We start from the raw sequence: 21803 nt of genomic DNA on the forward strand, positions 1-21803 counted from the left end.
TCTCTATCTCTTCTTCTAGGTAGCTTAGACTCATCCAAGAAAGGCTAAATTGGCTAATTATCCTACGAAATGACATAATTAGCTTAGTTAGCTCCAAAATGGCCGATTTAATAAAAAATGACCTATACTTAGCTAATTATCCTCGAAATGACATAATTAGCTCCAAAAAGGCATTCTTAGCCAATTTAGCCCGAAGAAGGGGACAAGAAGAGAAAAAGAGGAAAATGAAAGGAAGGAAGAGGAAAAATGAGGAGAAGAAGAAGGAGGGGAGGGAGGAGGAGAAGAAGGAGGAGAAGGAGAAGGAGCTCCTCCTTCTCATTCTTCTTCCTCCTTCTTCCTCCTTCTCCTTCTCCTTCTTCTTCTCCTTCTCCTTCTTCTTTTCTTCTTCTTCTCCTCTTCCTTCTTCTTCTCCTCCTCCTCCTCCTTATTTTACTTCTTCTTCTCTATCTCTTCTTCTACGTAGCTTAGACTCATCCAAGAAAGGCTAAATTGGCTAATTATCCTACAAATGACATAATTAGCTTATTTAGCTCCAAAATGGCCTACTTAATAAAAAATGACCTATACTTAGCTAATTATCCTCGAAATGACATAATTAGCTCCAAAAAGGCATTCTTAGCCAATTTAGCCCGAAGAAGGGGACAAGAAGAGAAAAAGAGGAAAATGAAAGGAAGGAAGAGGAAAAATGAGGAGAAGAAGCAGGAGGGGAGGGAGGAGGAGAAGAAGAAGGAGAAGAAGGAGGAGAAGGAGAAGGAGCTCCTCCTTCTCCTTCTTCTTCCTCCTTCTTCCTCCTTCTCCTTCTCCTTCTTCTTCTCCTTCTCCTTCTTCTTTTCTTCTTCTTCTCCTCTTCCTTCTTCTTCTCCTCCTCCTCCTCCTCCTCCTTATTTTACTTCTTCTTCTCTATCTCTTCTTCTACGTAGCTTAGACTTATCCAAGAAAGGCTAAATTGGCTAATTATCCTACGAAATGACATAATTAGCTTAGTTAGCTCCAAAATGGCCTATTTAATAAAAAATGACCTATACTTAGCTAATTATCCTCGAAATGACATAATTAGCTCCAAAAAGGCATTCTTAGCCAATTTAGCCCGAAGAAGGTGACAAGAATAGAAAAAAAGGAAAATGAAAGAAAGGAAGAGGAAAAATGAGGAGAAGAAGAAGGAGGAGAGGGAGGAGGAGAAGAAGGAGAAGGAGGAGGAGAAGGAGAAGGGGCTCCTCCTTCTCCTTCTTCTTCCTCCTTGTTCCTCCTTCTCCTTCTCCTTCTTCTTCTCCTTCTCCTTCTTCTTTTCTTCTTCTTCTCCTCTTCCTTCTTCTTCTCCTCCTCCTCCTCCTCCTTATTTTACTTCTTCTTCTCTACCTCTTCTTCTACGTAGCTTAGACTCATCCAAGAAAGGCTAAATTGGCTAATTATCCTACGAAATGACATAATTAGCTTAGTTAGCTCCAAAATGGCCTATTTAATAAAAAATGACCTATACTTAGCTAATTATCCTTGAAATGACATAATTAGCTCCAAAAAGGCATTCTTAGCCAATTTAGCCCGAAGAAGGGGATAAGAAGAGAAAAAGAGGAAAATGAAAGGAAGGAAGAGGAAAAATGAGAAGAAGAAGAAGGAGGAGAGGGAGGAGGAGAACAAGAAGGAGAAGAAGGAGGAGAAGGAGAAGGAGCTCCTCCTTCTCCTTCTTCTTCCTCCTTCTTCCTCCTTCTCCTTCTCCTTCTTCTTTTCTTCTTCTTCTCCTCTTCCTTCTTCTTCTCCTCCTCCTCCTCCTTATTTTACTTCTTCTTCTCTATCTCTTCTTCTACGTAGCTTAGACTCATCCAAGAAAGGCTAAATTGGCTAATTATCCTACGAAATGACATAATTAGCTTAGTTAGCTCCAAAATGGCCTATTTAATAAAAAATGACCTATACTTAGCTAATTATCCTCGAAATGACATAATTAGCTCCAAAAAGGCATTCTTAGCCAATTTAGCCCGAAGAAGGGGACAAGAAGAGAAAAAGAGGAAAATGAAAGGAAGGAAGAGGAAAAATGAGGAGAAGAAGAAGGAGGAGAGGGAGGAGGAGAAGAAGAAGGAGAAGAAGGAGAAGGAGCTCCTCCTTCTCCTTCTTCTTCCTCCTTCTTCCTCCTTCTTCTTCTCCTTCTTCTTCTCCTTCTCCTTCTTCTTTTCTTCTTCTTCTCCTCTTCCTTCTTCTTCTCCTCCTCCTCCTCCTTATTTTACTTCTTCTTCTCTATCTCTTCTTCTACGTAGCTTAGACTCATCCAAGAAAGGCTAAATTGGCTAATTATCCTACGAAATGACATAATTAGCTTAGTTAGCTCCAAAATGGCCTACTTAATAAAAAATGACCTATACTTAGCTAATTATCCTCGAAATGACATAATTAGCTCCAAAAAGGCATTCTTAGCCAATTTAGCCCGAAGAAGGGGACAAGAAGAGAAAAAGAGGAAAATGAAAGGAAGGAAGAGGAAAAATGAGGAGAAGAAGAAGGAGGGGAGGGAGGAGGAGAAGAAGAAGGAGAAGAAGGAGGAGAAGGAGAAGGGAGCTCCTCCTTCTCCTTCTTCTTCCTCCTTCTTCCTCCTTCTCCTTCTCCTTCTTCTTCTCCTTCTCCTTCTTCTTTTCTTCTTCTTCTCCTCTTCCTTCTTCTTCTCCTCCTCCTCCTCCTCCTCCTTATTTTACTTCTTCTTCTCTATCTCTTCTTCTACGTAGCTTAGACTCATCCAAGAAAGGCTAAATTGGCTAATTATCCTACGAAATGACATAATTAGCTTAGTTAGCTCCAAAATGGCCTATTTAATAAAGAATGACCTATACTTAGCTAATTATCCTCGAAATGACATAATTAGCTGCAAAAAGGCATTCTTAGCCAATTTAGCCCGAAGAAAAGGACAAGAAGAGAAAAAGAGGAAAAATGAAAGGAAGGAAGAGGAAAAATGAGGAGAAGAAGGAGGAGAGGGAGGCGGAGAAGAAGAAGGAGAAGAAGGAGAAGGGGCTCCTCCTTCTCCTTCTTCTTCCTCCTTGTTCCTCCTTCTCCTTCTCCTTCTTCTTCTCCTTCTCCTTCTTCTTTTCTTCTTCTTCTCCTCTTCCTTCTTCTTCTCCTCCTCCTCCTCCTCCTCCTTATTTTACTTCTTCTTCTCTATCTCTTCTTCTACGTAGCTTAGACTCATCCAAGAAAGGCTAAATTGGCTAATTATCCTACGAAATGACATAATTAGCTTAGTTAGCTCCAAAATGGCCTATTTAATAAAAAATGACCTATACTTAGCTAATTATCCTCGAAATGACATAATTAGCTCCAAAAAGGCATTCTTAGCCAATTTAGCCCGAAGAAGGGGACAAGAAGAGAAAAAGAGGAAAATGAAAGGAAGGAAGAGGAAAAATGAGGAGAAGAAGAAGGAGGGGAGGGAGGAGGAGAAGAAGAAGGAGAAGAAGGAGGAGAAGGAGAAGGGAGCTCCTCCTTCTCCTTCTTCTTCCTCCTTCTTCCTCCTTCTCCTTCTCCTTCTTCTTCTCCTTCTCCTTCTTCTTTTCTTCTTCTTCTCCTCTTCCTTCTTCTTCTCCTCCTCCTCCTCCTCCTCCTTATTTTACTTCTTCTTCTCTATCTCTTCTTCTACGTAGCTTAGACTCATCCAAGAAAGGCTAAATTGGCTAATTATCCTACGAAATGACATAATTAGCTTAGTTAGCTCCAAAATGGCCTATTTAATAAAGAATGACCTATACTTAGCTAATTATCCTCGAAATGACATAATTAGCTGCAAAAAGGCATTCTTAGCCAATTTAGCCCGAAGAAAAGGACAAGAAGAGAAAAAGAGGAAAAATGAAAGGAAGGAAGAGGAAAAATGAGGAGAAGAAGGAGGAGAGGGAGGCGGAGAAGAAGAAGGAGAAGAAGGAGAAGAAGGAGGAGAAGGAGAAGGAGCTCCTCCTTCTCCTTCTTCTGCCTCCTTCTTCCTCCTTCTCCTTTTTCTTCTCCTTCTTCTTTTCTTCTTCTCCTCCTCTTCCTTCTTATCCTCCTCCACCTCCTCCTCCTCCTCCTCCTTATTTTACTTCTTCTTCTCTATCTCTTCTTCTACGTAGCTTAGACTCATCCACGAAAGGCTAAATTGGCTAATTATCCTACGAAATGACATAATTAGCTTAGTTAGCTCCAAAATGGCCTATTTAATAAAAAATGACCTATACTTAGCTAATTATCCTCGAAATGACATAATTAGCTCCAAAAAGGCATTCTTAGCCAATTTAGCCCGAAGAAGGGGACAAGAAGAGAAAAAGAGGAAAATGAAAGGAAGGAAGAGGAAAAATGAGGAGAAGAAGAAGGAGGAGAGGGAGGAGGAGAAGAAGAAGGAGAAGAAGGAGGAGAAGGAGAAGGAGCTCCTCCTTCTCCTTCTTCTTCCTCCTTGTTCCTCCTTCTCCTTCTCCTTCTTCTCCTTCTCCTTCTTCTTTTCTTCTTCTTCTCCTCTTCCTTCTTCTTCTTCTCCTCCTCCTCCTTATTTTACTTCTTCTTCTCTATCTCTTCTTCTACGTAGCTTAGACTCATCCAAGAAAGGCTAAATTGGCTAATTATCCTACGAAATGACATAATTAGCTTAGTTAGCTCCAAAATGGCCTATTTAATAAAAAATGACCTATACTTAGCTAATTATCCTTGAAATGACATAATTAGCTCCAAAAAGGCATTCTTAGCCAATTTAGCCCGAAGAAGGGGACAAGAAGAGAAAAAGAGGAAAATGAAAGGAAGGAAGAGGAAAAATGAGGAGAAGAACAAGGAGGAGAGGGAGGAGGAGAAGAAGAAGGAGAAGAAGGAGGAGAAGGAGAAGGAGCTCCTCCTTCTCCTTCTTCCTCCTTCTCCTTCTCCTTCTCCTTCTTCTTCTCCTTCTTCTTTTCTTCTTCTTCTCCTCTTCCTTCTTCTTCTTCTCCTCCTCCTCCTCCTCCGCCTCCTTATTTTACTTCTTCTTCTCTATCTCTTCTTCTACGTAGCTTAGACTCATCCAAGAAAGGCTAAATTGGCTAATTATCCTACGAAATGACATAATTAGCTTAGTTAGCTCCAAAATGGCCTATTTAATAAAAAATGACCTATACTTAGCTAATTATCCTCGAAATGACATAATTAGCTCCAAAAAGGCATTCTTAGCCAATTTAGCCCGAAGAAGGGGACAAGAAGAGAAAAACAGGAAAATGAAAGGAAGGAAGAGGAAAAATGAGGAGAAGAAGAAGGAGGAGAGGGAGGAGGAGAACAAGAAGGAGAAGAAGGAGGAGAAGGAGAAGGAGCTCCTCCTTCTCCTTCTTCTTCCTCCTTCTTCCTCCTTCTCCTTCTCCTTCTTCTTCTCCTTCTCCCTCTTCTTTTCTTCTTCTTCTCCTCTTCCTTCTTCTTCTCCTCCTCCTCCTCCTTATTTTACTTCTTCTTCTCTATCTCTTCTTCTACGTAGCTTAGGCTCATCCAAGAAAGGCTAAATTGGCTAATTATCCTACGAAATGACATAATTAGCTTAGTTAGCTCCAAAATGGCCCATTTAATAAAAAATGACCTATACTTAGCTAATTATCCTCGAAATGACATAATTAGCTCCAAAAAGGCATTCTTAGCCAATTTAGCCCGAAGAAGGGGACAAGAAGAGAAAAAGAGGAAAATGAAAGGAAGGAAGAGGAAAAATGAGGAGAAGAAGAAGGAGGGGAGGGAGGAGGAGAAGAAGAAGGAGAAGAAGGAGGAGAAGGAGAAGGAGCTCCTCCTTCTCCTTCTTCTTCCTCCTTCTTCCTCCTTCTCCTTCTCCTTCTTATTCTCCTTCTCCTTCTTCTTTTCTTCTTCTTCTCCTCTTCCTTCTTCTCCTCCTCCTCCTCCTCCTCCTCCTTATTTTACTTCTTCTTCTCTATCTCTTCTTCTACGTAGCTTAGACTTATCCAAGAAAGGCTAAATTGGCTAATTATCCTATGAAATGACATAATTAGCATAGTTAGCTCCAAAATGGCCTATTTAATAAAAAATGACCTATAGTTAGCTAATTATCCTCGAAATGACATAATTAGCTCCAAAAAGGCATTCTTAGCCAATTTAGCCCGAAGAAGGGGACAAGAAGAGAAAAAAAGGAAAATGAAAGGAAGGAAGAGGAAAAATGAGGAGAAGAAGAAGGAGGAGAGGGAGGAGGAGAAGGAGAAGAAGGAGGAGAAGGAGAAGGGGCTCCTCCTTCTCCTTCTTCTTCCTCCTTCTTCCTCCTTCTCCTTCTCCTTCTTCTTCTCCTTCTCCTTCTTCTTTTCTTCTTCTTCTCCTCTTCCTTCTTCTTCTCCTCCTCCTCCTCCTCCTTATTTTACTTCTTCTTCTCTATCTCTTCTTCTACGTAGCTTAGACTCATCCAAGAAAGGCTAAATTGGCTAATTATCCTACGAAATGACATAATTAGCTTAGTTAGCTCCAAAATGGCCTATTTAATAAAAAATGACCTATACTTAGCTAATTATCCTCGAAATGACATAATTAGCTCCAAAAAGGCATTCTTAGCCAATTTAGCTCGAAGAAGGGGACAAGAAGAGAAAAACAGGAAAATGAAAGGAAGGAAGAGGAAAAATGAGGAGAAGAAGAAGGAAAGGGAGGAGGAGAACAAGAAGGAGAAGAAGGAGGAGAAGGAGAAGGAGCTCCTCCTTCTCCTTCTTCTTCCTCCTTCTTCCTCCTTCTCCTTCTCCTTCTTCTTCTCCTTCTCCTTCTTCTTTTCTTCTTCTTCTCCTCTTCCTTCTTCTACTCCTCCTCCTTATTTTACTTCTTCTTCTCTATCTCTTCTTCTACGTAGCTTAGACTCATCCAAGAAAGGCTAAATTGGCTAATTATCCTATGAAATGACATAATTATCTTAGTTAGCTCCAAAATGGCCCATTTAATAAAAAATGACCTATACTTAGCTAATTATCCTCGAAATGACATAATTAGCTCCAAAAAGGCATTCTTAGCCAATTTAGCCCGAAGAAGGGGACAAGAATAGAAAAAGAGGAAAATGAAAGGAAGGAAGAGGAAAAATGAGGAGAAGAAGAAGGAGGAGAGGGAGGAGGAGAAGAAGAAGGAGAAGAAGGAGGAGAAGGAGAAGGAGCTCCTCCTTCTCCTTCTTCTTCCTCCTTCTTCCTCCTTCTCCTTCTCCTTCTTCTTCTCCTTCTCCTTCTTCTTTTCTTCTTCTTCTCCTCTTCCTTCTTCTTCTCCTCCTCCTCCTCCTTATTTTACTTCTTCTTCTCTATCTCTTCTTCTACGTAGCTTAGACTCATCCAAGAAAGGCTAAATTGGCTAATTATCCTACGAAATGACATAATTAGCTTAGTTAGCTCCAAAATGGCCTACTTAATAAAAAATGACCTATACTTAGCTAATTATCCTCGAAATGACATAATTAGCTCCAAAAAGGCATTCTTAGCCAATTTAGCCCGAAGAAGGGGACAAGAAGAGAAAAAGAGGAAAATGAAAGGAAGGAAGAGGAAAAATGAGGAGAAGAAGAAGGAGGGGAGGGAGGAGAAGAAGAAGAAGGAGAAGTAGGAGGAGAAGGAGAAGGAGCTCCTCCTTCTCCTTCTTCTTCCTCCTTCTTCCTCCTTCTCCTTCTCCTTCTTCTTCTCCTTCTCCTTCTTCTTTTCTTCTTCTTCTCCTCTTCCTTCTTCTTCTCCTCCTCCTCCTCCTCCTTATTTTACTTCTTCTTCTCTATCTCTTCTTCTACGTAGCTTAGACTTATCCAAGAAAGGCTAAATTGGCTAATTATCCTACGAAATGACATAATTAGCTTAGTTAGCTCCAAAATGGCCTATTTAATAAAAAATGACCTATACTTTGCTAATTATCCTCGAAATGACATAATTAGCTCCAAAAAGGCATTCTTAGCCAATTTAGCCCGAAGAAGGGGACAAGAAGAGAAAAAAAGGAAAATGAAAGGAAGGAAGAGGAAGAATGAGGAGAAGAAGAAGGAGGAGAGGGAGGAGGAGAAGAAGGAGAAGAAGGAGGAGAAGGAGAAGGGGCTCCTCCTTCTCCTTCTTCTTCCTCCTTGTTCCTCCTTCTCCTTCTCCTTCTTCTTCTCCTTCTCCTTCTTCTTTTCTTCTTCTTCTCCTCTTCCTTCTTCTTCTCCTCCTCCTCCTCCTCCTCCTTATTTTACTTCTTCTTCTCTATCTCTTCTTCTACGTAGCTTAGACTCATCCAAGAAAGGCTAAATTGGCTAATTATCCTACGAAATGACATAATTAGCTTAGTTAGCTCCAAAATGGCCTATTTAATAAAAAATGACCTATACTTAGCTAATTATCCTCGAAATGACATAATTAGCTCCAAAAAGGCATTCTTAGCCAATTTAGCCCGAAGAAGGGGACAAGATGAGAAAAAGAGGAAAATGAAAGGAAGGAAGAGGAAAAATGAGGAGAAGAAGAAGGAGGAGAGGGAGGAGGAGAACAAGAAGGAGAAGAAGGAGGAGAAGGAGAAGGAGCTCCTCCTTCTCCTTCTTCTTCCTCCTTGTTCCTCCTTCTCCTTCTCCTTCTTCTTCTCCTTCTCCTTCTTCTTTTCTTCTTCTTCTCCTCTTCCTTCTTCTTCTCCTCCTCCTCCTCCTTATTTTACTTCTTCTTCTCTATCTCTTCTTCTACGTAGCTTAGACTCATCCAAGAAAGGCTAAATTGGCTAATTATCCTACGAAATGACATAATTAGCTTAGTTAGCTCCAAAATGGCCTATTTAATAAAAATGACATATACTTAGCTAATTATCCTCCAAATGACATAATTAGCTCCAAAAAGGCATTCTTAGCCAATTTAGCCCGAAGAAGGGGACAAGAAGAGAAAAAGAGGAAAATGAAAGGAAGGAAGAGGAAAAATGAGTAGAAGAAGAAGGAGGAGAGGGAGGAGAAGAAGAAGGAGAAGAAGGAGAAGAAGGAGGAGAAGGAGAAGGAGCTTCTCCTTCTCCTTCTTCTTCCTCCTTCTTCCTCCTTCTCCTTCTCCTTCTTCTTCTCCTTCTCCTTCTTCTTTTCTTCTTCTTGTCCTCTTCCTTCTCCTCCTCCTCCTCCTCCTCCTCCTTATTTTACTTCTTCTTCTCTATCTCTTCTTCTACGTAGCTTAGACTCATCCGAGAAAGGCTAAATTGGCTGATTATCCTACGAAATGACATAATTAGCTTAGTTAGCTCCAAAATGGCCTATTTAATAAAGAATGACCTATACTTAGCTAATTATCCTCGAAATGACATAATTAGCTGCAAAAAGGCATTCTTAGCCAATTTAGCCCGAAGAAAAGGACAAGAAGAGAAAAAGAGGAAAAATGAAAGGTAGGAAGAGGAAAAATGAGGAGAAGAAGGAGGAGAGGGAGGCGGAGAAGAAGAAGGAGAAGAAGGAGAAGAAGGAGGAGAAGGAGAAGGAGCTCCTCCTTCTCCTTCTTCTTCCTCCTTCTGCCTCCTTCTCCTTCTTCTTCTCCTTCTTCTTTTCTTCTTCTTCTCCTCTTCCTTCTTATCCTCCTCCTCCTCCTCCTCCTCCTCCTTATTTTACTTCTTCTTCTCTATCTCTTCTTCTACGTAGCTTAGACTCATCCACGAAAGGCTAAATTGGCTAATTATCCTACGAAATGACATAATTAGCTTAGTTAGCTCCAAAATGGCCTATTTAATAAAAAATGACCTATACTTCGCTAATTATCCTCGAAATGACATAATTAGCTCCAAAAAGGCATTCTTAGCCAATTTAGCCCGAAGAAGGGGACAAGAACATAAAAATAGGAAAATGAAAGGAAGGAAGAGGAAATAGGAGAAGAAAGAGGAAAAATGAAAAGAAGGGGACAAAAGGATAAGAAGAAGAAGGAGAAGAAGGAGAAGAAGGAGAAGAAGAAGGAGAAGGAGCTCCCACTCCTTCTCCTTCTTCTTCTCCTTCTTCTCCTTCTTCTTCTCCTTCTTCTCCTTCTTCTTCTTCTCCTCTTCCTTCTCCTTCTCCTCCTCCTCCTCCTCCTCCTTTTTGTTCTTCTTCTCCTCTTCCTTCTCCTTCTCCTCCTCCTCCTCCTTCTTTTACTTCTTCTTCTCTTTCTCTTCTCCTATAGTTAGCTAGGGTTCCACCTAAATGACATAATTAGCTTAGTTAGCTCCTAAATGGTCTATACTTAGCTAATTTCTCTTCGAAATAACCTGTATATACACTACTTCATCTAGTATTATTTTTCTAACTTTCTTATTTGTCATTTTGTTGATTACCTTCACTTCACGGGAAGCTTGGTTGATGGAATGCTTGAAGATGATTTCTTGTACCATGGGTTGTATTGAAACTATTGTAGTATATGAATATATGAAACTTTGTATGCACGTGGATGAAACTGGTGTAATATATGGTTTGGTACGGATGTAACTTCCATAATATGTATGCACTATGGATGAGAGTTATTTTAATATGGTTATGAGTACGGAAAGAAATTTATTTATGTCAAATATATATATATATATATATATCCTGATTATTGTTAAAAATGCTGGATATAACAAAAAATAAATAAAAAAGGGGCTGGTTCCCCTCTTTGCCGTCTGCCAACACATGGCAAAAGGGGGGAGGCACATGGCAAAGGGGGAATCTGCCCCCTCTCTCTCCCCTCTTTGCCGTCTGCCAACACATGGCAAGGGGGGGGGAGGCACATGGCAAAGGGGGAATCTGCCCCCTCTCTCTCCCCTCTTTGCCGTCTGCCAACACATGGCAAAGGGGGGAGGCACATGGCAAAGGGGGAATCTGTCCCCTCTCTCTCCCCTCTTTGCCGTCTGCCCCCACAAGGCAAAGGGGGGGAGGCAGACGGCAAAGAGAGAATCTGCCCCCCCTCTCTCCCCTCTTTGCCGTCTGCCCCCACATGGCAAAGGGGGGAGGCAGACGGCAAAGAGAGAATCTGCCCCCTCTCTCTCCCCTCTTTGCCGTCTGCCCCCACATGGCAAAGGGGGGGAGGCAGACGGCAAAGAGAGGAGGCCTGCCGTTAACACTTAACGGGGACGTTGCAATATATGCCGTCCCATTTATTTTGCCGTCTGCCCCCTCATGGCAAAGATTCTTTGCCGTCCGCTTTGTGAAAGCAGACGGCAAAGAGCCTCTTCACCGGATTTTTTTTTACCGTCTACTTTTCCATGAGGGGGCAGACGACAAAGCCTTTGCCGTCCGTGGTTGCCCCCTTTGCCGTCCGCCTTGGCAGACGGCAAATTTCTGAATTTCAGTAGTGTGCACGAAGTCTTCAAACAATTTTCCTCAAGGGCCTCGACGAACTTCGGCATCAAGATCAAGCATATCAAGAGTGATAATGGGACATAATTCAAGAATACTGGTCTTGATAACTACCTTGATGAACTAGGTATTACTCATGAGCTTTCTGCCCCTTATACTCCTCAAGAAAATGGTGTCGTGGATAGCTTACTTGGGGTCAAAAACTAAGGGGAACGATAAGTTCCTTTGCAAATTTTTAGGGTCCAAAAATGATTATAGAAAAACCCTAGAGTCATCCTAAAATAGAAAAAAATATTAAACACCTCCAAAAATTTGTGAAACTGTTTTAAGTGATGTCTTGAGGACAGATGAGGCTCATTGGAACGAAAACTTTGAAATAGGGAGAGGGAAGAAATGAGTGAGAATTCTAGTGGGCTAATTTGAACATAAATTCATTTGTAAATTACAAACAAAATAATAGAAGAAATTATCACAATGAAGTTTTCGTTATGTAAGAATCATATCAAAACTCTTGTCAAACCAGAAGTTAAGTCAAGAAATCTCGTAAGAATTTTTCTCAAGATAAACTTCCCAAAAGAGTTTTTTGTAATATTCCAATAACTCTCTTTAAAAATAATTTTTTTCCAAATTTTTAAATTAATAATTTGAGGGTGTTGCATTCGTCGTCATTGTGCGAGAGAGGTTGGTAAATGGGATCCCTAGTCGTGCATAATCAAAATTAAATTAAACAGAACTCCTTGGGACAGTTGATATGTTGGAGGGCACCCATGAATTCAGCTAGCCATGGTTTGTGTATGGATGGTGGCACTACAAGAAATAAGCTCGTTTATGACAAAAAAAATTGACAGCGGTTTTATTGGTCATAGATCTATGACTAAAATCTACAAAAAGGTCATGAGGTGTCTAAGAGGGTCCAAACCGTAGAAATTTTTGACCATCTCTATCAAGAAGTTCATAATCCCAATGCTCAAAAAGGTCACTGGCATGTGTTGCTCTATTTATGCCCGCATTGTAGGTCCTCCATGTCAAAATTAAGAAGGTCATAGGCTTAAACAGAGGTGACTGGGCAGAAAACTCAACAATTTCGCCTATGTGTCTTGTATAGGTGTCGACAAGGCCACAAATGGAAAATGAATTTTACGTTCAAATAAAATGAAAACTCCCTTTAGTAACATTGTTTGCCATTCCAAGATGCACCCTTGTGCAAAATTGTTTGACCGATTTCCTTCCGATTCCATCTGATTTCCTTCTGATTCGGCAGAAAACTCTTTAAATGGCAAAAATAGCTTTAGACGCCCGACACATGGCTCCAGAGTGTGACCCCCTTCATGAACGGCACCGTCGACTTCACTTGAGGGTGGAAACATTTATGCCTTAGATCGATGACATGCCGCACATCCACCCGATATTCATGCATGGTAGCAGTCGGGCGGGTTCATGTGGTCCTAGACGAGGCCGCCGGATCCTTCACCGATGTGGATGCAGTTAGTACTTGCCCTCCTTCGTCGATCAAGAGGGTAGAAAAAATTAGAAGAAAAATAAAAAGAAGAACATGCGGTAAAAAATATGCTAAATTCTCAAAAGGAAAAACACACAATTGCATTTCCTTAGTTCTCATTGGTGGAGTCATTTGTGCCACGGATTGATGACATGGCGAACATCCTACCATCCATTCCCAGCAATCCCACCATCCATCCATCCATCCATCCATCCATCTAAAGAAGAAAAGGAGAAGCCCACCGCACCAATCTCTCTGTCTCTCTCACGAAGTTATCCTTCCCCACCCATGATATCCTCACTGTCGCTGCCACTACCCACGTGGGCCAGTTCCGGCGAGCTCCGGCCACGTGCAACATGACCCCGAGCTCCCCAAGATCTGCCCTTCCCTCCCCTCCATCCAGATCCGCACCCCAGGGCCCGCACCCGCCGCGGCTAGGGTTTCTTCCCTGAAACCCGCCACAACTGGCGATGGCGAGGCCGGAGCTCGCGGGATGCGTCGCTGGCATTGCCCAGGTAGGCCCTTCCCATCCTTCCACGCCCAGATCCACCCTTTACACGTCACCTCACCTTCTCCTCCTCTTCGACCCTTTGTTGTAGGTCACCATGGCGTGGATACGGCGACGACGGCAGGAGGGCGCCGGCCTTGCCCTGCTCGAGGAGGAGGATAAGGGGCACAACTAGCCGCCTGCCGTGCTCCGCTCGAGGAGGAGGGTCCTGAGCGGTCTCCTCCTAGGGCGACTAATGAATCCTGCCCAAGCTCAAGCATGGACATGACGAACCCCTGCAGCTGGTAGAATCTCTGCCGCCCTGTTCCTCCGCTCACTAATTATGCTAAGCTAGGAATATTTGATGCAAATCATGGTTGTGCAAGAATTCAAGAGGTTTTTGTTATCCAAATCATCACTGTATCATTTTTATCCATACATAGTTTATGTGAATATTAGTCCAGTCCATCTCTTAAAGAGATACTTAGGAATTAAGTCCACATGGAAAACTGCCTTGAAATAAGAAAATTGCAGATATCGGCTGTGTTTGACATCAAAGTATTGAAACTAGAATATTGATAAACTGCAATATTTTTGTCCATAGTACTAGAAACAACAGTTTTGACAGATCAAAGTATTTTGTTGTACTGCAAGAAATGACAGTTTTGACATCAAAATATTGATATTTTTCCCTTTAACTTTTCTAATCTCACTTGAAACATATCAATCTCACTGCTCAGTAAGGTAATCTCACTTGAAATATGATGTTGAGGCTGAGCGTTTATCCAAACAAGGTCAAGGTCTTGAAAAGGTATGCAGCATCATATCTCTTTTTGGCACTACAGTTCAGTAGTTTTGAATATCACACATATTAAATCTGAGTACAAATTCCTGCGCCTTAATCACTGCTTCACCTGATGCTATTTCTTCATCAGGCACACACTAGAACCGGAGACCTAGATTCCCAAGATCTGTTAGAGCAGTTGCCATCTTTGCAGCAGTTACTGTATCGGCTTGTTGGATGTCGGGTGATCATCTCTTCACTCTAGGCTAACAAACCTTAGATGCGAAAATCTCTCAGTATCTGCCATTTTCATCTCTATACGTAACATGACACCAATTTGTTCTTGGTATTGCAACCAGAAGGAGCTGCGAATAATAACTACTTGGTGCAGTATGCTCTAGCTTTGGTAAGATCTTATTATTTCTCTCGTAGATTTGTTTGTGCTCTAGCATCTACTGATCATTTGATTTCACCGGAAGTATGCTTCATAAACTAGCCAATTTGTGCTCTTCAACCTATCTAACTGACATAGGCTCTTCATAAACTAGTAGTGCAGTGCATGTTCGCGCCTTCCATAAGTCTAGTTGAAAATCTGGTTAAATTCCCGGACTTTCAGTGCATGTTAAGTCTGACCGTTCGGACTGGCCTGTAGAAACCGTGTTTGCTCAGGCTAAGGTTCCATAGACGATAGTTCCATTTAACCATGTTATTACTATACTTGGTCCGCCGTGTGGCCGCCGGCAACGTGGTTGACGATGCACTTGGGGCCCCGTGTTACACCCATCCGTTTTTTCTTTGAGAATCGAAAAGGAGAGTTAACCAAGTTTAGTTTAATACCAACTACACTTTGGAGAAAAAAACAGCATTACACTCAACAAACTTGATTTGTCACAAAATAACTTAGAGGGCAATCTAGACTCCAATATATAGTCCTGGCTCCTTAACTAAATTTACAATTTTCCTTCTCTAGTCTGTTTCTGGAATTTGTCTTGGCAAAGAGTAGTGTTAGTTTCAAATTACTAAAATACTTCCAAAAGCAATTAAACTTCAAAACAAAAAGATATGTTTGTAAGGTGTCATCATTAACCAATTGCAATTCGGCTCTCGTTTTTCTTTATCTTTTCGTCGCCTATTAGATTGACCCATTGAGGCATGTATGGATGTGTTGCCTCATGAATAATTCCATGACTTGGATACTTTGAAAGAAATGCTTGTTTTTCATAAAGAGCATATTATATAAATCCTTTTCTGTCAATGCATCCTTTTCTATCAATGCTTGTTTTTTGATGAAGAGCATATTATATTAATCCTTTTCTATCAATACTAGATATTCCTCTTCTGTCAATGCATCCTTTTTAATAAATAAATAAATTTGCTAACCACATGTCCCATGCGGTAATGCCTTCTCTATAACAAAGCAGTGTTCCACGTATCTAGTCTGTCACTATGTACATTAAATCAAACACCCTGTATGTGATCTCGATTGTTTGAAGAAATCAAACAGTCCAATCAACATAATAAATCCTGGCATGCAGTAGTCTCACTTGTTAATGCTCCTTGTTAATGCTGAAGCATTTTCTTAAGTGTATGTACTATTCATAGCTGTGTTGACTGTAAGACACCTTGTGTGTAGAATTATTCAGTTATGCACGTGTTCTATTTCTTTACTAAGATTATATTTGAATTTAAAAATTATTTATCTTGATTCCTTTTTTGTGTTGCTAGATAATCAAACAAAAATTTGTTGTGTTCTCAACCTCACCACCACTTCTAACATGCTGATTTAACTGATGGGGTGAATGACTAAGGATTTACTCTCTTTTGCACAGGTGTTAAAAGAGAGTTTTAAAATATATTGTGCGATCAATGATGGAATTTTTAACCTTGTTGATAAGGTAAAAGATCCCTAAGGGTCAGTTTTCTTTTCTTTAAACCTTCCTTGTAACTTAAATATTGTGTCTGTTGCCCCGTTCTTTGATAAAATTTCAGGCTGTGGTTTTTTTGCCCCACAGTAAGCAGCCAAAAAACACAAACACCCCCCTTATTTCTTTGTGCAGTCCAACACAGTTAACATATCTCACACCTACATTTTATTTTATTGATTCCATAGAACCATTAAACATATTTATGTCTTTGACCATATAGGTCGATGGCTCATTTGGCTGTGACGAAGAACCTATAAAATAAATAGAAACTAGAGCATCAGGTACAATAACATGAGCATCAAAACAAGTAGAGAAGCAGTGCAACATCGATCTCTCCTCACTATCTATCTCTCCCACTCTGCAGCAACATCATGATCAAGCAACAGTCTGGTATAGTCTCAGCCCAATGTCAGCTCACCCTCTCTGCTCTCTCTCACCCTCAACACAAGACAAGCACACACATCACCTGGAAGAAGGGGAGAACCAACCTGTAGAGTAGATCCCTCCCGGAGCGATGACGCGCCTGGTTCAATTTGCACAAAGTAGAGACCAAGTTAATTAAGCAGGTTTGTCCTCCTTGCTCAATGTCCCAGTCCCAGGTACTGAAAATTAACGTGCCTGAAAAAACAACCGCACATATCATAACTCCAAGATGATATATCCTGACCCGGACGTTGCATAAGAAAAAGGAAATGTAACCACCTTTTTTTCTTAGCTTATGAGAGAAGACATTTATAGAAGTAGCATTTAGGTTTCATCAGTGTGGAGTCAAAAAAAGCAGTCACAAGCACATGATGATCCTACATCATAGTTCCACCATTTTCTAAAGTAAGAAAACAATTTTATACCGTTTTATCATTGGTTATCGTCCGTGCAATTTTACTAGTTTCCTTGGTCTGAAAGCCTTACCATCATTTTCTTCTTGCAGGCGGTAATGGCAAGAGCATATTGTGTAAAGGAAGAGGATGAGAAGAAACTTGTGGTTCTCATCCAATCTTCATGGAACTCTCTTTATGTGCGACTGTGCGCTTGTTGGGTCCTTTTTTTGTGGGCTTGCACTTGTAGAAGTATTCTATTGTTCATATGTAAAATTATTTTGATGTGCCCTTGTTAGACGTTGAAACTAAATGCATGGAGTCGGTGGATGATGTATTGTATTTGATGTGATATGCTACTGAAATGAAATATACATTTTATTTGCAATCTTTTATTCTATTGTACTTATTTTTAATGGGGCTATTCTGAGATATGCGTGCTTCTAGCAAAAAAATGCTTCAGCCCAAACAAATCAGACATTTTCAATAGTAAAATAGGTATTGGGCCAGGCCCATGTAGGCTAGATTGGTGGACAGAGATCTGAAATTTATGATGATTCCATTTGGTCACTAGCAATGCGATGTCATCTTCGCCACATCAGATTCTACGTGGCTCACACAAATGGGTAATGACCAAACCAAAAAAATTGTCGATAGAGACCTATGACCAAAATATTAGAAATGTCAAGTTTGTTCATTCTTGACGGCCAACTGTTGACGTTGTAAATTTGGTCAAAAAAGGTCAATAAACGACAACAATGATGATTCAATGACCAATATAGGGAGTCATAATTGACCTTATTTCTTGTAGTGTGGATAGGAGTACACTTTACAATTATTTTTGGGAACCGCCAATAATGAGTTTAGCATGGAACATACTAAAAACCTTTGTTGTAACGTTGACAGTAAAGAACACCACCCAAAATCTATATTTTCAATCCTGCTTTAAAACTTGAGCTATGGCACCTATGCAAATCAATGCTTCCCTTTACGAAGGGCCTATATATTTACTTTTATGTTGAGTCATCACCCTCTTACTAAAAGTACCACACTAGAGAGCACTATTGTCATTCTTATGCATTGAGTCTAGTTAATGTTGGATGTGAGCTTGAACTGGATCTTTTCTACCCTGAATTATAATGTTTAGTCACTTCTTGAACCTTGCACGTGCTCTGCATTTTGTGTTTTGCGGTCGTAGAAAGGGCTAGCAAAATACCATGTCACCATATTATATCATAATTGTTTTGAAAAATTGTGGGCATGTGAGATATCGTTGGTTATGTATTTCCATGATTGAATATGATGTTTAATTGTTATAATGGATATGATTACTTATGATTTATGCCGAAAACCTGAAGACTAGCTATACATATATATGGCAACGAGAACAAAAGACTTTGTAAATGTTTTCTTTATCACTTTTAGTTTATCAACTGAATTGCTTGAGGACAAGCAACGAGTTAAGCTTGGGGGAGTAGATACGACTCCAACCTATCTACTTTTCCAAACACTTTTGCTATGGTTTTGGACTCTAATTTGCATGATTTGAATGGTACTAGTCCAGACTAATGTTGTTTTCAGTAGAACTACCTTGGAATTATTTTTGTGCAGAAATAAGAGTTCCCGGAATTGGATGGCACTTCTTGTGAATTATTTCTAGAATATATTATGAATTAAGGAGCAAAGATCCATCGAAGGAGGGCTGCCTGTGGGCCACAAACCAACAGGGTGCGCTAATGACCCACAAGTATAGGGGATCAATCGTAGTCCCTTCGATAAGTAAGAGTGTCGAACCCAACGAGGAGCAGAAGGAAATGATAAGTGGTTTTCTGCAAGGCATTATCTGCAAGTGATGTAAGTCACTCTAATAGATAGTTTTGGAGCAATATAATTCGTAACAAGTGACAAGTAACAATAGTAAAAAAGGTGCAGCAAGATAGCCCAATCCTTTTTGTAGCAAAGGACATGCCTCAAAGTACTCTGATATAAAGCAAGCGCTCCCGAGCAAACATGGGAATTCTTGTCTATTTATGTTCATCATATTTAGTTGATTCAGTTTCGCTACTTTGATAATTTGATACATGGGTTGACCAGTGCTAAGGTGTTGCTCTTATTTGAACAATCAACCAATTTATTATTACCCTATCTCACAAGCATCGGCAACTACGAAAGAAGAATTAAGATAAATCTAACCATATAATTAAATGTGTGGGTCCAAATCAGCCCTTCTGTCACTCTTTCAACCCATCATCTACTTGTTACTCCACAATAACTTTCTATAAGTCCATAACATGGTGAAGTGTCATGTAGTCGACGTTCACATGACACCACTATGAGAAGTAACAACATAAATATCATCAAAATATCAAACGAATACCAACTTTATATGATTACTTATAACAAGACTTCCCCATGTCCTCAGGAACAATAGTTACTACTCACACCTCTTCAACGTGTTCAAGATCAAAAGTGTAATAATAGTAATTAAGGATCTGAACATAATATCTTACACCAAGTAATCCAACAAGCATCAACTACAAGATGTAATGAACACAACTAGTAACTCACACGTACCAATCTGAGGTTTTGAGACAAAGATTGAATACAAGAATGAACTAGGGTCGGAGATGAGATGGTGCTGGTGAAGATGTTGATAAAATTGGTCCTCCCAGGAAGGATGAAGTGTTGGTTATGATGATGGCTTCGATTTAACCCTACCGGAGGTAAGTTTCCCTGATAGAATCTCTCCGCGAGAGAGAAAAAGGGCCTCTGCCCAGGTTTTCGCCTGAAGATGGTGGCACTTTGTGCCGAAAGGTTGCTTACAATTTTTCTAGGTCAAAACACACCATATAGGAGAAGAGGTGCGTCAGAGCGCCAACAAGGCCCCACCAAGCCATCAAGGCATGGCCAGGCGGTGATCGCACCTTGTTGTGTTGGGGCCAATAGGTGGTCCCCCTTTGGTATATTTTTGGCCCAATAATTCTGACTTATTCCAGAGAAATTCTTCGTAAAACTTCAGGTCATTTGGAGCATGTTGATTTTTTTGCCTTTTTCTCGGTTTCCCGGTCCAGAATTCTGGTTTCCAGATATTTTCCTCTTTGTGATGTACCTTGCATACTTAGAGAGAAAGGGCATAAGAAATGTATGATAATAGGGAATAATTCACAAGAATGACACATATATCTATAATACTTAATGATGCAAAATGGACGTATCAACTCCCCCAAGCTTAGACCTCCCTTGTCATCAAGGGAAATCCGAACTCGAAAATAATGACCACATAATTTGAGATAGAGGTGTCGATAAAATAGAATACAAACATGAGAGCATCATGAATATTAGCATAGCAGCAAGTATTTTATCATATAGCTCCTCATAAACAAGTAACAACCGATTGACAACTTTTGGAGTAAGAAGCACAAACTTTATTGACAATCAATAAACTATGTTCTCAGTCATTGTGATAAACATAATTCATCATATTTCAGAGGAGAGTCCATGTAAGAGATTTATTTTTTGGCAAGTTCAAATACTCAAGTATCATTTAATCTTCTATGGTTGTTCATGCTTAAGGCATATTTTTGGAGCTCATGTTTCCATAGGACACATAGGAACATAGGGGGTTAACTGATTTTCCACCCAACTTATTTACCTCAAGGATAATATCAACAATAATAAATTATGATCATCTACATCCACTTGGATATATAAGTCCGAATCTTTCCTGAACACTTGGTGCTTGCTAGTATAGAGTTAATAGGTAGGAAGAGGAATGAACTTTTTTGACTCACACATAGGAATGAAGTCCTCACGATAAAAGATAGACCCTTCATAGAGGGAAGCAAAGGTTTTCATGCTCTTTTAAGTTTTGGGATGTGCAAACTCTTAATGCAAATGAACATCACTTTATATTTCCCTCGTGATAGAAAACTTTATTATGCAGTCCGTTGCTTTTATTTCTTTACCATGCAAGATCGTACAAAGCATATTTTACCTTACAATAAAAGATCACATAAGTTTAGGAGCAATTTTTATTGCTTGATGCATCGATGACAATTTACTTGAAGGATCTTTCTCAATCCATAGGTAGGTATGGTGGACTTCATGGAAAGAGACTAGATTTTAGGGTTCTGGATGCACAACTATTATTTCTTCTTAGTGCAGAATTTTTGGGCTAGAAAGGATCTAAAGAAGAAGGACTGGGATGGCATAAAGAAAGACAAGTCAAAGAGCAGCCTATTGGATCAGCCATGTCCGATTCATTGTCGCAAAGACGAGAAGGAGGGAGACTATTCCCGCCAAGCACACAACCCGCGAATGTCGTCTGCTCTGGATGGAGATGGGCAGAGAGCCTTCTGGTGACAATAAGGATGAGGACGACCCTGTGGATGCCTCCGGGTATCCCAACATTCAGGCGACCCTCATGATCTTCGTGATTGTCAAGAGAAAGAGCCGATTGAAAGTTATCAATCGAGAGGTGAACATGGCAGCCCAGGCTATCACAAAGTACCCCTACTAGGCAAAGACACCCGTCACCTTCGACGAGTCGGACCACCCCACAAACATAGCCACCCCCGAGAGGCAAGCGCTGGTGGTTGATCCCATAGTCAACGGGTTCCGACTGTGGAAAGTCCTCATGGACGGAGGCAACATCCTCAACATCCTCTATGTGGAAACTCTCAAAGCCATGGACATCCCGTTGTCCCGACTGAACAAGAGTAACATGCAGTTCCACGTGGTCATCACCGGGAAGAAAGCCGAGTCAATCGGCCTGATCAGTCTGAGCGTCGTATTCGACAGCGATAATTCTTTTCGCAAGGAGAGGTTGATCTTGGAGGTGTCCTATCACGCCATCCTGGGTAGGCCCGCCTATGCACGTTTCATGGCACGTTGTTAGAGCATATTTCTCTGTATGTGGTTTTTATAATTAAGGACAATCCCTATGGACTAATGGTTGTATTGTGTTATATTTGAAGGATTTGTACATAGGCACTTCTAGAAGTCCATCTGTTGGTTTCAAGGAGTTTATATGATGACCAAGGTGGTATTCAAAGTATTATCCAAAGATTGTTCATAAAGACACAAGGTTGATCAATACTAAGCAAAGAGTAAATCAAGACGATCAAC

Source organism: Hordeum vulgare, chromosome 2H (genome assembly GCF_904849725.1).
Source record: "Hordeum vulgare subsp. vulgare chromosome 2H, MorexV3_pseudomolecules_assembly, whole genome shotgun sequence".
Lineage (NCBI taxonomy): Eukaryota > Viridiplantae > Streptophyta > Magnoliopsida > Poales > Poaceae > Hordeum > Hordeum vulgare.